We start from the raw sequence: 17,820 nt of genomic DNA on the forward strand, positions 1-17,820 counted from the left end.
TGGGAATCGAACCGACTGAAAAGTAAAAAAAAAAATACCCCTACTTTTATAATGTCAATCGAAAGAATGGCCAAAAACTAATAGCTCTTCTTAAGTAACATAGTATTTTAAAAGAAAGGAACAACATAAAATGAATGTTTCCCTACTTGGATTGGTACGAATGGACCGATTAGATGGCCGGCCAGATCCCCGGACCTTACACCATTAGATTTCTTCTTTTGGGGATACGTGAAAGATATGCTATACAAAAAGCGATACGAGAACGTGGGCGAGTTACAAACAAAATTGTGACATATTATATCGAGTATTCACCATAAAATGATAAGAAAATCAACTGACATCGGACTCATTAAAAGATTGGCGATTTGCGTAAGACCCTCTTGATCACATTTTGAGTCTTTAATTAATTTACAAAAAAATACCCACTTAATTGACTACTTTCTTTTAAAATACTATGTTACTTAAGGAGAGTTATTGGTTTTTGGCCATTCTTTCGATTGGCATCATAAGAGTAGGGGTGTGTTTTTTATTACATTTATTTTTTTGGTTCGATTCCCAGACGAGGCAAGTAATTTTTTGAAAATCTTTGAATGCAGAATTACTAACTTTTAAAAATAACATAAAGTCTTCTTTCAGTAAAATAGCCTATCTTCGATATTTAAGGTACTTTACCTTCATGTCCCATAACTTTGGGACACATGTATATGTATTTTCATAGTTGTTATAATTTTATAACATATATATGACATACATTATTTAATAACCAAACATCTAGTCTTGGGGACAATATTTTGTAAACATGAAATATGTTTTTTTGTACATCATACGTTGATTATATTAAAGTATAGACTAAAATTTATACACGGAGCAAAGGTATAAAACAAAACCTCATGAATCCTATATCTGCATGCATTATCTATGACAGCTAGACAAACTCACTGCTTCGTTATAGAGCAGATTAATATTTCGTCGCAGTAAATACGTTACGCGGCGGACACTGGCCGAAGTTTGGCTAAATTATACAAGTTGGCAGCCCTGGGGATAGCGGCGCTTAGGGCTGTCACGATAATAAATAATTTCAATATTATAATATGATTTGGCGTGATTTTAATTTATATAAGAAGTATGTTTTGATGCCATTCTGTCTCTTATAAGCACTCGCTTTACTGAGATATTAGGATGAACGCAACGATCTAAAAAGAAAACGATTTTGTACTTAATTATTATAACATAATTATTACATAGATACTAAAATTATGCTAGTGACTTACGCCCGTTTGCCTCCTCTTCCAAAAAAGAATAGCACCAATTAAAAAAGTTTCCTGTCATCACGTATACCTACTACTACTATATATAAGCAAAATCCTCTGGAATATATTTCAAACTCAATTTAATATTACACACTATATGAAGTATCTCACTTAACTACATACTAGGACAGTATTTGACACAAAACTATTTTATTTCCCAATTTAAAAACAATTTCATTTGTACGTATAGTCGGTATTTGTCTGTCTCCAGCTAAAATGGCTTCAAAATGGAATAAAAAAGTTCCCAATGGAATTACGGCGCTAGAATGTACTTCACTTGAGCAGGTGGCCATTGTAATGACATTTTAGAGTTTCATCATTGTTATTTTACTTTCAGGTGGTCAGAGAGTTTGTAGATTGGTGTCTTTTATAATTTTTATAATATGTTAATTTTACGACGAATCAATCTATACAAAAATGAATTTTAAGACATCCGACTTTTTAAAAATATGACACGCATCAAAGACCGATGGCGACACAATATTATGATTACATTGTTATTTATATGTTAATAATTTTAATTGAATTTTGCATTATATTGCGGAAATCCATACTTATCCAAATAAGAGGTTTCATCAGTTTTAATTCGATGCTAAGACGAGAGTCATGCCAGAATTCAGCGAGTTAACATCTCCTGAGCATTCCTCGGGTCGAGAGACCAAAAACGTATCGAATTGGTTAACGGCAAACATAAGCGGAACTACAAAACTCATAGCATTTAGATATTCATACTTATTATTAAAAATATCGGCACACGCACGTCATAAGAAGAAATCGAATTGTAACTTTTTTTATACGAGACGAGCAGGACGTTCAGCTGATGGTTATAGATACGCCCTACCCATTACAATGCAATGCCGCTCAGGATTCTTGAAAAACCCAAAAATTCTGAGCGGCACTACAACTGCACTCGTCACCTTGAGACATAAGATGTCAAGTCTCATTTGCCCAGTAATTTCACTAGATATAGCGCCCTTCAGACCGAAACACAGTGATGTTTACACATTACTGCTTCACGGCAGAAATAGGCGCCGTTGTGGTACCCATAATCAGGCCGGCATCTTGTGCAAAGGGGCCTCCCACTGGTATAACTATTTGTACTTTTGATGCTTTCTTTAAATAATAATCAATATCTAGTCTAGATTTGTAATTGTTCTGCAAATCTAGAATATTTAAAAACATGGTCGTACGATATCGTTGTAGTCGGAGCTCACGATATATACCAATGTCGTGTCGTTATCGTCCGATGTAAAAACGTTCATTCTAAGCATGCAAGCCATTCAAAGGTGTATCTAAATTTGAATTTAATACCAATTCCTCACTCCCCTTTCCCTTTATTTCCCCAAAACTTTTCTTGATTAATACAACAGCTTAATCACGACCGTAATATAAAATGTAAATCTATAATTTATGTGAAATGCTTACAATTCGGAGAACCAATAAGCTTCAGGTAGGTAAATATATACATATGTCATTATTAGCGATTCGAATGTCGCCCGTTTGCTTAGCCTCGGCTTAGTGAATAAATATTATGAATATTAAATGAGTTTCAATATATCCATAATTCAATTTCACTGCTTAAACATTGTAAGATATTAATTTAGTGCTGTCACGTTTTCTCTATTATTTAAGGTTAACTTCGCACGTTTTCTATATATATATATATTTTGGGAGTTTCCTGTAGCCGGTTATTGATTCCACAAAATGTCTGTGCCAGGCAACAAGTTCAAAGCAAAGCGCGCGGTTGTACCATTGCCAGACATCAGCATGATGGATGGATCAGCGGGTGGAATTTCGCAATTTTGACGTAATGTCTGGTGGTAGCAACCTGAATAACTCCTCCAAGTACTCCCTGTGATATATGCGGCACAGGATGCAGAGACAACTCACATCTCTAAGCAACGCCAAAGAATCAAGCGAACTAGCCTAGCTTTTTTTACTCAGGTTGTGCCTCATTCTAGTCTCCAATCTGATGTACATGAATACATTCCACGTACATACACGCCTCCGGTCGTCGTTTACCAATAACACCACCACCATATTTGGATCAATCTACTGTCATTTCAATCTTAACATGACCAAACCATCCCAATATTTTCTTCACAATAAGCTGTTTCTGGCTGTTCTATACTATCTTGAAGTTATACTTTTTAATTGGATTATTTGAATATCTTTTCGATATAAAAACGAATATATAAAAGAACAGAGGACACGTTAAGAACGTACGATTGTAGAAGACACTTTGAAGGGCCTTACAAGTTAATAAGATATTGGTTTGTCGTACTGTGTTGCTTTGTAACAAACGTACACTAATGTGGAAACCTAATCGTGTGTAACGAACGGAATGAGAAAAGCGAAGAACAAACAAACATACCTGCGAGCTTACATTAGCGATAACATTATGATATACGGCTTTGTCAAGAGTACTCCGGACACCACCCTTTAGTGAAAACTTGGGACTATTGTCCTAACATTACTAATAAATTACTTACGACATGCTAGCAGTTGCTAAACTAGTAATAAGATTATACTTAATTTAAGTAACATAGTGAAATTATTAGGTTTTTGTGAAATACATTTCATAAGATATCGCAATAATTTTTCAATTGACCGTTTACCCAACCGAAGAACAAGAACAATCAGCAAAAAGCTGGGTGTGATTATTTCTACGCTGGTCAGATCACAAGTGGTATGAGCGATCTCAAGATTTTACGATAATGTTATATAAAATACAATATTTTTTCTTTGAAGGAGCAAGCCAGTAGAAAGTCTTTGTTTAGTCAATCGTGTGGCCACCCTACTTACAGAGCCACGACTGAACATGAATCATGTGTAACTGTGTTTCAGTCGGTTAATGTGCACGGAGCTTTAGTTCCTAGTACTGCAAGGTTTTTTCGCCTGCTTATTGTAAGTCTCGTTACAATGAGATGTGGAATTTTTTAGCGGCACATAAATTTCACACGCTTTGAATTCGGGGAATGTAGCGTTGAATTTAAATTTGAAATTGTATGCTTTCCCCAGCTATCTAGTTTTCGTTAGCTAAACTCCCGATGGTCAATGATAAAGTTTTAATTGGTATTGTTAAGAAATGCTATATTTGTTGTTTGTTGTTTTAACTGGCTTGATTAAGTAACTTGTTTTAATAATGTAATAATACAACTTAAGTAGGTATTTAATCTTAATTACATCTTGATTACTCCACGCGTTCCTGAGAAGAGGATCTTGACAGACCAACAACGATTTTTTTAAATATATTTTAGTACATCATCCCCACATCAGACATCCAGGTGGTCTGGCGCTCCTCTGTGCGGTTCAAGGATTGTGCAACCAAGCTGTGGAATAAAAATTTTTGTGCGGTCTTTCCAGGGCCGTGCGTCTAAAAGGTCGGCAATGCTCCTGCAATTCTTCTGGTTTTAAAGAATAATGTGGAGGCGGTGATCATTTAACATCAAATCTTTCGTACGCTTGTTTGTCATCCTCTTCTATAAAAGAATAAACAAAGCACTCTAAGAAGGGTTCTTCTTTAGAAAGATATTTGATGATATGACATCCACGGCGCACTTTGGCAGATAACCAACCAGTTTGAGGTGACGCTCCTTCTACTTTCCACTCTACTTACTTCTCTGTATGAGTTGCCAATTATTATAAGAGATAAAATTCTTAAGTATTAGGTACACGGATTCCCGTGCCGGTTCATCGGCATAGGAGTTGCTAATTATTATGACAATGTAATAAGTAGAAAAATATATTGATTTTATAAATAGATATTTAACTAGCTGAAGATATTTACTTAAAAAAATATTAATTGAGATATTTCACACTTGCCGAACGTGCTGTAACCTCCAACTTATATGTTAGAGGGGGCAAGTGACTCTCTTGATGTTAAGTGATCACCGCCGCACACATTAATCTTGCCAGAGGAATCACAAGAGCGTTGCTGGCCTTTAAGAAAGGTGTACGCGATCTTGATGGAAAGGGTACACCCTGCCTCCACCCACAGACTTCAAAATGCTTTAAAGGCATTAGTATGTTCTCAGCTTAATAGTACCAAAGTCGAATCATTTCCCAGCCGGCTGATTATGACACATATTGGCAGCCTGAGGCAAGAAGTTACTAACGAATGTGGAACGTCAAAAATCTATCTCAGTTGCGTTAAAAATTGCATTTCAACGTGTTCTCCGATAGAACTTATGACACTACGTACGACGTAAAACAAATACAGTACACTGCGTCTAATATGTACAATGCGCCCTTGTAAACCTCGAGAGCTGCGTTTAAATCACAACATCGTCGAATCAATAGCCAAGCGTTGTTCTAATTAAGTATCGAATTTAACGACGCTTTCTGCGAATCATTCGTTAGATCGTAAAACAGTTAAATGAACGATAAAGTTTAATAACAATAGTTATTTTGAATTGCAATTATTGTGCGGTCATTTATCGAGGTAATGCGATAGTGTGTGCGAACTGCGAAGAATTTTTATTGCTAAAGGGCTTTCGAACGGCAAAGGCGTACTTATAGCGGAACGGTATACCCTTATAACCCTATTAATATTGTTATCGCCGTTCGTTCTGGAAATTAATAATGTGTTGAAGCAATTAGTTTGTTTTTATTGAAAAATAATAAAAATATTATTGAATTTTATTCAAGCCATAGATTTTTACAAAACATACATGAATAATCTTGCCATGATTATTTTTTTATAAACATATGTCACTACAAGGTGATAATAAGGCAACACATAATTTGACGCTTGGAGTTACGGTTGTCCATGGGCGGTTGCCTCACCACACCCCAACACGTCTCTGCTGTCAGTTCATGAGGGATCCAACGACAACAAAGTTTCCGAACTTTCAATTCTTCGTGTAAAATTTTCTGAATTTGGCTCATACCAATCCCCAATAGTCCTCGAATTGTCTAGGTAATCCGCGGGTTTTCTTCAATAAGCCACGTAACAGTAACCACATTATTTTCGTTGACGGCAGTTGGATGGCGACCCTTCACGAATTTCGTCATGTAAAGAAACCCGACCTCTCTCAAATTCAGCAAACTATCGCCTCACGATGCTCAAGCAGGGTGCTTCTCTCCCAAAAGCATTTTGAAGACGGCCAGCACAGTCTTGCGGAGTGAGAGAACTTTTAAAATCATAAAAAGTTATCGCTGTATAATCTTTTCGACTTAATTCCATTTTTGTTGCGTACGTAGAACTTTGACGTGTGATAAAAAATAATTGACAAATAATTTCCCGCCAATTGTTTTTTTTTTTCTTTACTAAGAAGGTTGCAACGTTTCAAAAAATATAACATTCGAAATTCAAATAGTTTCGATTAGCTAGACGTGCAAAACTTTTAGTGTGCCCTATGTACTATATCTACTTATTATTGACATATTTTCTTTTGGTAACAATGTAAAATAGTACCAAAAAAGTTATTATTTAATAGCCTGAGGGCGGTCGCCCATTGTCAATTTGTAGTATCATTTATGTTATAGAAACCTTTACCACAGAAAAGTTTTGTAGAAAATAACTGTAACAATTCTTTTGAATTTTGTAATACATTTGTTTATATAACCAAAACGTTTCCAAATTCAATTCAGTTCACAATTTTTTTTTGTATATGCAAATACTTTTGTATACGCGGTCGGAAAACTATAGTTGATTCAAGTATGTGTCATACAAACAACATAATCAATTGGTCACCACGCGAGCAAATTGGTTTCCTGATACAAAAATCGATTAACATAAAATCGAGAACATTTGTTGTAAGTGTACTTTATCAAAAGCTGCAATAAAATCTGTGTCCAATCGATTAGCTGATATTAATCACGTTTGTGTACGGTTTACTTTGAGATAGAATTGCATGTTTTGTGAGTTTTCCACGTTGTAGTCAACATGCTATTATTCAAAAAATCAAAATACAAATCAAAACGTTTATTGAACGCATAACATTGATTTACAATGGCTTAAGTTCAGTCATACACTAAATTTCATAATAATAAATAAATAATATCAAACAGATAAAATTAAAATCAAACAAATTGAAACATACATAAGCCATAAGGTTTTGGATTGTACGCTGAACTTATCTAAAATCTATTTATATAAAAATGAACTCACAAACACGCTATATCTTGAGAACGGCTACATTTTCAACCGATTTCATTCATCTTTTTATTTTCAGAAACAGGCGTCGCTGTACTGCTGACTTTCCACGGCAAACTGTGCCAGCCTGGCGAAACTCTCTAAGAAAAAAGCGATTGTACGAAACGTGCAGTGATTCTTAGATTGACAGGTGACGGCTACTCCACTACATTTTAAGCAACTGTTCGCTTTCAAACATAGCCGGATAATACTTCGTCGTCATATTATTAGTGTTATTTAAAACTTATGTCGAATCTCACTGCAAGTTTCATACTAAACCAAATTTCAATTTTTCCCGCCTCTTATTACATTGTATTTACATCCTCTTTGAAATGTGCCAAGAAAGTCCGCACTGGTAAGAAGATAAACAAGAGAAATTATAACCTGAAATGAATACCTAACTTATAAAATTTAAACTTCTTATTTCTATCAAAATATTATGTTTCATTGTAAACTTTTTAATAAAAAAAATATTGATATAAGAATGGAAGCCCGTTATTTACAACATAAAAATACTAAAACTGTATTAACAAATCTTAATATAATTTAAACTAATTATATAAGGACATTTAATTAACCTGATAAACAAAATATAAGCTTCATTAAAATTGGAGTGAAAATTAATAATTGATTGAATAAATAATTAAATATTAAGGTGAATTTTCAAACGAACGATGTTTTCGATATCAGCCAAGTAACGAAATTAATTCAGTAGAGTTAAGCAACATTGGAAGATTCTCAATTAATATGCGAGGCCTCGTCCGCGACTTAATATTTATTGATTTATATTATGGCTAAAAGCTTTCAACTGTCATTATCAAGGAGCATTAAAAACAAAGACCCAGCGATGCGGCCATTAAAAATTAATTAAAGCTTATACAATTGAATTTGAATTATTTATATTTTCCGTCACACATGCTTGTACCGTGGTTCGTACATCGCTTTACGCCCGTAGCGCACCTCCACTGCGGAACCATAACAGCGTAACCGCTGTTATTTCGCCATGTCTTGTCCATATTATGTAGGAGAATAGAAACACTAACATAACTGCAGGTTCTAACACATAGATTAGACTATAATTCTTTTAATTCTAAATCGGTTTATTGTTTGACGTAACGTCACTAACATGGCGGGCTGTCCCCATTAAATCACGCGGAAGTAATAGATATACGCTGCAAGTAAAACAACAATAATGATACGTTTGTCATGCTGTAATTTCATGCATTGCAAAATGCTTAGCGAACGATTCATTATTTTGATTGAATTTTTGTACCAATTATTAATTAATACTTTAAATTAGGTGACACGATAAGGCTGACTAAATACAGCTTTTAATTCCGGCAAAAACTAGTTTTTCCTAGGTACATACAATTTTGGAAGGATATGCAGAGTGATGAGCAAAAATTAAGAATTTTTTTTTAAGTAACTAAAATCAACAGATATCGCACCCCGAAAAATCTCGGCCCGGTTGCACCCGGACAATGACACCTCTGACGTCACACATCACATGACAAATGAATATCGAAAGCACCATAAATCTAGAGGTATAATAAAAGATTATCTATCCCATGGAATAAATACGGGACGGGGGACGCACAATAGATTCTTTATTACGGACACTCGGTGATTACGTTTTGTTTTGGTACGGGGGAGCTCGGCGCATCGCTTTGTGAACATTATTATTACTTGCTATTCAGTGCGATCTCATTTTGATCTATCTATTGTAGTCTACACGTGATTGATAATTAGACGCTCTCGGTAATGGGATTTGGCAAACAACTACTTTACATGGTAGATGATCGCCAAATTTTAACAGTCACGCCCTGTTTATCTAACATACATCTATCTAGGCATACAGAATTTTGGTTCATGTTGAAAAATTGAGTAGGTTCTCTTAACATGTTGAATCGCGTTAGCATGCCACAGTAAATTGAGTAATAGATAAGAAACGCAGACCAGAAAGAATATTGGAATATAAGTCATTACCTACGTCACATAGCATCTGGCCTCTGGTCAAATGACAATTTTTTTTTTGTTTTTGTTTCTTGGCAGATAAACTTATATAGCCTCCAAAGCCCCTGCCCAGTGTCGCTGTAAAAGCCTGTAGGGCTCACAGCACAAGGAGGTTTTAAGTCGAAGTGTTTATATCCGAACCCGACATATGGCCACATTTCGCGATCATGTTTTTTCCTCTTTGTAAAGTTGAATAACAAGAGCTATATAAGTCATGTGACTATCCGACTGTTAATTTAAATGTTTCTTAAGTTAAATGCAGCCGGGTACTGTCCCATAAGTATGACACCCAATAACTCAGCACAATTAGACCAAGATGTAACTGCCAGCTCGCGCTCTCTGCTCTGTAAACTTTCATTAAAACAATAAAATGTTTTACGACAACTATTTTCTATACAGAACAGCTTCTCGGATCTACTCTGTGTATAAGATGAATAATAAACATTGTGCTGCCTCCGATGGCTTCAATTAATATTCTGTGGAATATGGTGTGGAAGTTGCTCGTCTGACAGAAGTTTGAGATCGGCCACCAGCCACCTGGTCATGTGCAGTACCAGAGATATTACACGCGGAGCTGGTCTTTCAGATAACTATCTAAGCTGTGAACATGACAAAGTCAGAAAGTGTGGTCCTAGCGTAATTTTACAATAGTGGTGGCAAAAAAAAAAATGGTTATTCTCTTGAATTTTTGGAACCATGGTAGAATCCATGGATATCTGCAATACCTTTGAAATGCATTGCCGACGAGGTGAGAGTATTATGCTTTCCGCACGATTTCAATAGCGGTGAACGAATTAATACGCCCCAAGGGTTTAAGATAGTTTCTACTAGGAACGCGATTAATATATATATTATTAATAAGTTACGACATATGAGTTACGTTAAAGTTATCACACATTTCCTTTTTAATTTTGTTTTATACTACACTTGCTCATTTTTGGTGTTTGCCGGAGTAAGTGTACACCATTCATATAAAACAATTTGGCTTTACTAGGAGACGCTCGACTACGGATGCAGGTGTTGAACGCATCAGGAATATTTTTGAGGCCTGGGAGGAATCACAGAATGCACTTGGTATCTTCTGTGATTTATCTAAGGCTTTTGATTGTGTTCAACATTCAACACTGGTCAGGAAGCTATGCCACTATGGTATAAGAGGATCTGCACTCGATCTTCTGATCTCATATTTAAATAATAGGATTCAGAGGGTCGAGGTGAATGGCAGGAGATCTCCTGGGACTCCTCTCGGTATGGGGGTACCACAAGGGTCTATTCTTGGACCCTTCCTCTTCCTAATTTATATAAATGATCTACCTAACCTTGTAGAAAAAAAAACACAAGGTGGTATTGTTTGCGGATGACACTTCACTTATATTCAAAGTGAAACGAAGCCAAGTTTTATATGACGAAGTAAACAATGCTCTATCTGACATCGTGTACTGGTTTAGCGCCAATAACTTATTGTTAAATAATCATAAAACTAAATATATCAAATTCACCGCGCCAAATGTCAAAAATGTAGATGCAAATATTTTATTAAATGGAAAGGTGGTAAAACCAGTTCAGTCTGCTATATTTCTTGGCATTACTCTTGATTCCAAATTGCAGTGGGGCCCCCATATTGAAGGATTGGCGAATAGGCTTAGTTCTGCAGCATATGCGGTTAAGAAAATCAGACGGTTAACTGACATAGATACGGCGAGATTAGTATACTTTAGTTATTTTCATAGTATTATGTCCTATGGTATATTGTTATGGGGCAGTGCGGCCGATATTAATACTATCTTTGTGCTGCAGAAGAGGGCTATTCGCGCGATTTATAACCTAGGTCCTAAAGAATCATTAAGAGAAAAATTTAAAGAAATAAACATTTTGACTGTTGCTTCTCAATACATTTTTGATAATGTTTTGTATGTTCATAAGCACATTGAGGAATTTTCTAGAAACTGTGACATTCATAATGTTAACACGAGGAACAAACATAAACTTGTTATGCCTACTACTCTTTTGTTGGGCGATGTATATGCTTCTACAACAGGATCCCAGAAAATGTACAAAACAAATGTGTTACGAAATTTAAAAGAATTGTTAAAAAACGTTTGTGTGGGAAAGGTTTTTATAGCATAAACGATTTTCTTAATGACGCCACGGACTGGGATTAAAGCGAACACCCTCAGGCTCTTTAATTATTAATGTTTATTGTACGATATTACATTGTAATCCATATTTTATATAAAAAAAAGCCCGCTGAGTTTCTTGCGTCCATTCTTCTCAGGTCTGAGGCAGTCTCTTTTGAATGGGTGGTAGATTTTGACGTTCAATAAGTGATTATAAATACTATTTTGAATAAAAATATTTGAATTTGAATTTGAATTGAAAACCTTTGCTAATATATACACTTAGTTATTCATTCGTTTAATGTATAATGTCATTGTATTGTATAAAAGTATCATAATATCATTTAAAATGAAAAAATCGTGTGCAGTCATAGGGATATGGCACTGCGTGCGTATCCCATTTCTATGAAAGGGTGTCGTTTTGGAACCGTGTGAAGTCTCTACCGGTCGATATATTATGGTACACAAAGAGGGTACTATGAAAGTCGCGTGCGGCCTGTTACTCCCATCCTGTGTTATTAACTGCGACTTGTTAAGAAATAAGATTTATTTTTACCCTCAGTTTTATATTAAATTTAACTAAAAGTCGGCAGGTCTTTTTAGAACTTTGAGTATTTATTCTTTTTTGGTTTCCCAGAGAGCGTTACATAGCCGTCAAGCTCGGCTTAGTAACGCTCTCTGACGTTATCATCTCCGTCGTGTTGTCATGAACACACCGTTTTTTTATGGAAGAGACTGACAATCGAGCATAGATCACCTGATTGTTTGTTAGTCGCGGTGATATCCCCATTCCCATACTCGCTTGTACACATACGATTTTATACAAATGAGTTCGAAAACTGAAAACATTGAACGTGGCTGGTGAGGATCGAACCGGAGGCTCTGTAGTGAGAGTCAACGGTTCATTCTGTTGCGCCAGCGATGCTCTCTTTATAGATTGCGTATATAAAAGATTTAAGTTAAGATCATTTATACGTCTACATAGAATGTGACAGCTGTGAAAACGTCGAAAAAACTAAAGTTTGACAGTTAATCTCTATATTGAGCAATGCACGCAAACTAACACAATGTGTCATACAAATTGCGAGTATTAAGACGTAGCTTATCGCGCACACTAAAGTAATAAACCTGGCCTGTTTTAATCGGTTCATGTGTTACTCATAAGAAATCAGTGCACTAAATGAAACATACTTTAACTAATGACGTGAAAAGGAGCGTAGGTAAGTAATTACTGAAGATAAGCCAGTATAAAAACATAATAAAGATCAATATCCTATTATATTATGGGATTTGACGACAAAATAGCCTTAGCGCCTTAATAGTTCCCGATTCCCCAATAAAGAGATTTATGGACAATATTATTACGTCACAGATAGGCTTCTATACGATAATATTAGATTAATGATACGAAAAGTACCGTTACCACATTATTTTTGGGTAATTAATTATATTCAATGCTTAAGCATTAGCTTTTTAGTGTTAAGGGATTAAGGTAAATATAATATTATTTATATTGGTATTGATAGTTTTTTCTTCATCTAATCATATGAAGTATTGCAAATACAGTTGAGTAAGTATATGATTCTCATCCATGAAAAATCGTATTATAGTAGAATAGTTTATATAGAATAGTAAGTTAACACCTATATAATAATCGAAATTTGAAGACCTCTTATCCCACTGATAAGAGAATCAGAGAAAAATGGCCAAGCACGAGATAGCTTATGTTTCATACCGGAATTGTAATGATCATCCGAATCTGATTAGAAAAAAAATACATAAGAGGAAACAGGAACTGTCAGAAGACAAAAGAAAATAAGATGGTTGGCAACAATTAAAATGACATAAACAAAGATTATAATAAAATTGCAATAGTCAAAGACTCGTATCAAAGAGTCGTAAAAAAATAAAGAACAGAAGGCACAGAATAATATATCAGAAGCGAGAGCGAAACATGAAGTCCTATGTAAAAATCTGACACATGACACAGGTAAGTAGTCGTTTTCTTAAAATATGACGCCACAATATTGCTAACTAGGTCATGAGGTACGTTCAGCGCTGGGAAACTCTGCATAATTCTCACATTTGTGTTCTCTCTAGGTAAATGAAACATTGTGTGACAATTCAAACGAATAAAGGCGCATGTTAACTTAATACTGTATACGCGGGCAGCTATCTAAGTAGCTTTTATTAACGGACTTTCATCTTTCAGCTTAATGAATGACGTTTGTTTAAATTTATCTGGACTGCTTTTGTATTCTGGAGTAATTTACGAAATTGCTCTTAAAATATTATATTTCAACGGTAAATAATGTCGAAGGATAAGTAAGTTATAATAATAGTAATATGAAGTACGGAATCCTGTTAAAACTTTTATAGAAAAAAAGTCGTCTATAAGAATAGGTATTTGTAAAGTGCAAGAAACCGCATGTAACTAAATACACATCAGAAATGTTTTTACTCTTAGTAAAACATCAGGAAATTGTATTAATCCCTAAATAGCGGATGTAGTATTAGATCTAGCAGAAGCAATTGATCAAACTGACACCAGCTCGGGCGGGCTTACAACTTTATAGAGTGCATTGAACAAAATTGCAACGATAAATTAAAAAGTTCGATTGTTCTAATCCCATCCCAGCAGGGTCTATCTGGAAGTCTGGAACTGGCTTAGTGAGATTAGTGGACCTTACGGTAACCATTGTTGGAAGTGTCTGCTTTTATTCACTTGGGAATGATCTACTAGTTATAAACCTAATGCTAAATTGAGAAATATTATTTCATTTTGTTGTTATCTGTGACAGAAAAGACGATCTAAGCCTGTGTTTATTATATAAAAGCTTAAGACATCGTTAGCTCATCATTTTGTTTTATAACATTAGTTTGTAAAATCTATATTACTTGTAAATATTAAATTTTTATTTTTATAAAACATAAATCAATGAGTATTTCGACACTCGCTGTTAAGTTCAACTAAAAGTTCGCACAAAAATGTCATTTTAGGTACTCGTTAAAAATAGATTTTCAAATTGGTAAGATTCTTAATTTAATGTATAATGTTGACATCAGCAAAGTAAAAATTTTATCTAACAAAATATTGATAACACTAGCACACTAAGAACTTTCATAAAAAGCCAAATGAACATAATGTAGGAGAAACGTTAACTACAACAAATTGGAGATTTATTGATCTGCATAATAATTATAAAATTCATAGACATCCAAAACTATTGCGCAAAGCAAAGCGAATTGCACTTAACAACAAACGTACCTGGTATTAGCTGAAAATTGTCAAGATTCGCGAAACTAGCTCAGGCTCAAGAAATTTTACACGGGATGACGTGTAGGAACTTCTCTTTGAGGCAATTGTGAAATTTTCTATGTAGGTCGTGCAGTTTTAAACTTCCCAGTTCTTACGTTGATTACTTTGACGTGAGGACTTAGCTATGTACCTGTAAGAAGGAGAGTTTATGGTTAATATTTCACTGCATACTTCAAAGTCTGAAATTAAGTTGTGAAGAATAAAGAAGACTCTCTGTGCAAAACTTTTATAACTATTTATTCATTGTTTCGAATACTATAAACAATAAGAATATGAGTTTAAAAAAATGTTATATTGAATCTAAGAAAAATGCACACGTTTTTTAAGTTGTCATAATACCTCCTGTTTTTTTTGAAGATGAAGTAATATACACAGTCGTAAGTTGACTCTTTTAAAACTCAGTCATAAGATTCGATAGAAGAAAGAATAGGTATTTGCTATTGCTATTTTAATACTGGTGTGGTTTGCATGATAGATCTTGTATGAACCTATAGTCATTTATAATATACTAGCTGACCCGGCAAACGTTGTTTTGCCACATAAATTATTTTTAGAGTTAGACCGTTTCATGGACATTGCTTTATTTTTCTAAAATAAACGTAGCCTAAGTTAGTCCTTATTACATCAGCTACCTGCCAATAAAAGTCGCCGGATTAGGCGGAACAAACAGACAGACAGACAGACTGACAAAAATTGTAAAAAATGTTATTTTGGTGTATGTACCGTATATATATTCATCATATACATTTAGTAAAAAACGGTTATTTCAATATTACAAACAGACACAGCAATTTTATTTAAATGTATAGATAATTCACACAATATTTTTATAAATTATAGCCTATATGTTATTCTGTTGTGTAAGCTATATTATTGCAAAGTTTCATCAAAATCCATTCAGTAGTGTTTGCGTTAAAGAAGTTCAAACATACATCCAGACATACAAACTTTCACATTTATAATATTAATAATAGGATAGCTCTTAAAACTTCAGTTGGTGCTAGGGCCACTGCTTCGAATGCCGAAGACAGCAAACGTCATAAATATGTCTGTCTTAGTGAGTCAAATCTTTATGCTGTTTGGTGATGAGACTCTTGGCCCGATTACCCGGAGGATGTACAAAGAACTATCTACGTGCCTCAATAAGAATATAATAATAATAAAATAGATTTATTTAATTCCACAATAGTTACATAAAATTACTTAGTTTGATATTTTATAATTATATTACTCATTAACTTTAATAAATCGACTACTAATGCAATTTAATAATGTGGACCCTCAGGGTAAAAGCCGCCTCCAAAGAATTACATTTTTCTCTATCTTGAGCAATGGTTTTCCAGTCTCTCCCTGCTGTGGATACAATCTCGTCTTGCCACCGGGCGCCCGGGCGACCTCTCCTTCTGAGGCCTTGCGGTCCTTTCCTTTGCGGTGGTGTAAATGGTCCATCGATTGTCATCGTATCCCAACATGGCCAGCCCATCTCCATTTAAGACTTTAAGCGAAGTATAGAGCATCCTTTACCATGGTTATTTTACGAATTATTATGTTTCTTACTCTATCTCTCAGCTTTATATTTAAACAGCTCCTTTCCATTTCAATTCCAATAAGACTACTGGTAACCTAAGCGCTGGCAGGTATTTGGGCCAACAGAATAACCTTGCTATCCAACGCAGAAATACTGCCAGAATGGTACATAGTACAGATCCACATAATGATAGTTTTACTTTCATGTTATCATATTCAGTATAGTGTAATTATATATAAGTATTATTTTGTTTTGTAAAAAAAATATCTGTCAAACATCCAATTTTAATGGAATAATCTCAAAACTAAAACATCGTCCTAAAAATTAAATCCAAAACAAAATATTCAAACTTTCAGACGACAACAAAGGGTGTATTTACAACTTGCAAAATGGTACGCGTGGGAATAAGTCTTATCTCAAAGTCAAACAAGATAATAATGACATAATCGAACGTTCAATGACCCGGGCATTTTATCAAAACATGTTGTGACCATGTATCAACGAAAATTAAATTGTACGTAAGTAATTGAATTATATTTGTGCTGCTTATAATACAATTTATGATCTTAATTCTGTTGGATCACGAAATATGTGTTTCAATTAAGATTTATCTATTAAATTTTGCACAATTATTTAATTATTATTCGAAAAAGAACACCACTCATCAGCAAATTGTTTAAAAGACCACCGACTGACGACTGCCGAGATACACGCCGATTTTACTTCCATCATAAAATATAAGTAATTTTTACCGTCGTATTGCGATTAAAAATATAAAGCCCAATATATCAATTTTTTACTAACACTACATGGAAATAAAATGGTGCTCTGAGAGAGACGAAACGGCGCAACAATCTTATGCTCTTTTAATAATAATACCAATACATAAGAAATGTCTAAAGATTCTAGCTGCAGGCTGCTTGCTTTCTCCTTCACTCCGGCCAGTCATCGTCCCTGTACAGTGGCGGAATAGCAGGCTAACAGAATTTTTCTTGGATAGCCTTGGCGAATGATCAGAATGTAGGTGTGCAACTTTCTCACCAAGTCCGCCTATTTCAATTTAGCTTATTTTCAAGGAGACTGCTCTGTCCCGCTCAGCTTTCTTGCTCACGCTTCACGCTCTTGTTTAGCCATTATGACATTTTCCTAAGCCCCGGTGATTGTCAAAAGTAATCCGCGCAAACATAACTATTCCATCACACAGCCGTCAACTCGTAATACTAAAACAATATATTTGACGACCCCTATTTAAATGTATTCGGCGACAAAATGTAATGTAGCAACTTTACATTGATCTTTGAATCTCATTGTGAAATCAATCCGTCCTTTTTTCTTCAAATCAACCAAAAAGAGACAAAAGACACTTTCCCGACGGGCATCCGCAACTACACTCC

At 34.8% G+C, this 17,820-nt stretch overlaps 1 protein-coding gene across 4 annotated transcripts in view; it reads right to left on the reverse strand.

The window, feature by feature from the left end:
* LOC126970076 (latrophilin Cirl) overlaps positions 1-17,820 on the reverse strand; it is a 335,802-nt gene that overhangs the window by 201,007 nt on the left and 116,975 nt on the right. The window contains exon 1 of one of the 4 annotated variants that reach the window (XM_050815748.1): positions 14,848-14,866. The exons of the other annotated variants lie outside the window; for them this stretch is intronic. The gene's annotated coding sequence lies outside the window, so the exon portion shown is untranslated. Of the gene's footprint in view, positions 1-14,847; positions 14,867-17,820 lie in introns of those variants that run through there. 4 annotated transcript variants of the gene reach the window in all.

This window comes from Leptidea sinapis, chromosome 20 (assembly GCF_905404315.1).
Source record: "Leptidea sinapis chromosome 20, ilLepSina1.1, whole genome shotgun sequence".
Lineage (NCBI taxonomy): Eukaryota > Metazoa > Arthropoda > Insecta > Lepidoptera > Pieridae > Leptidea > Leptidea sinapis.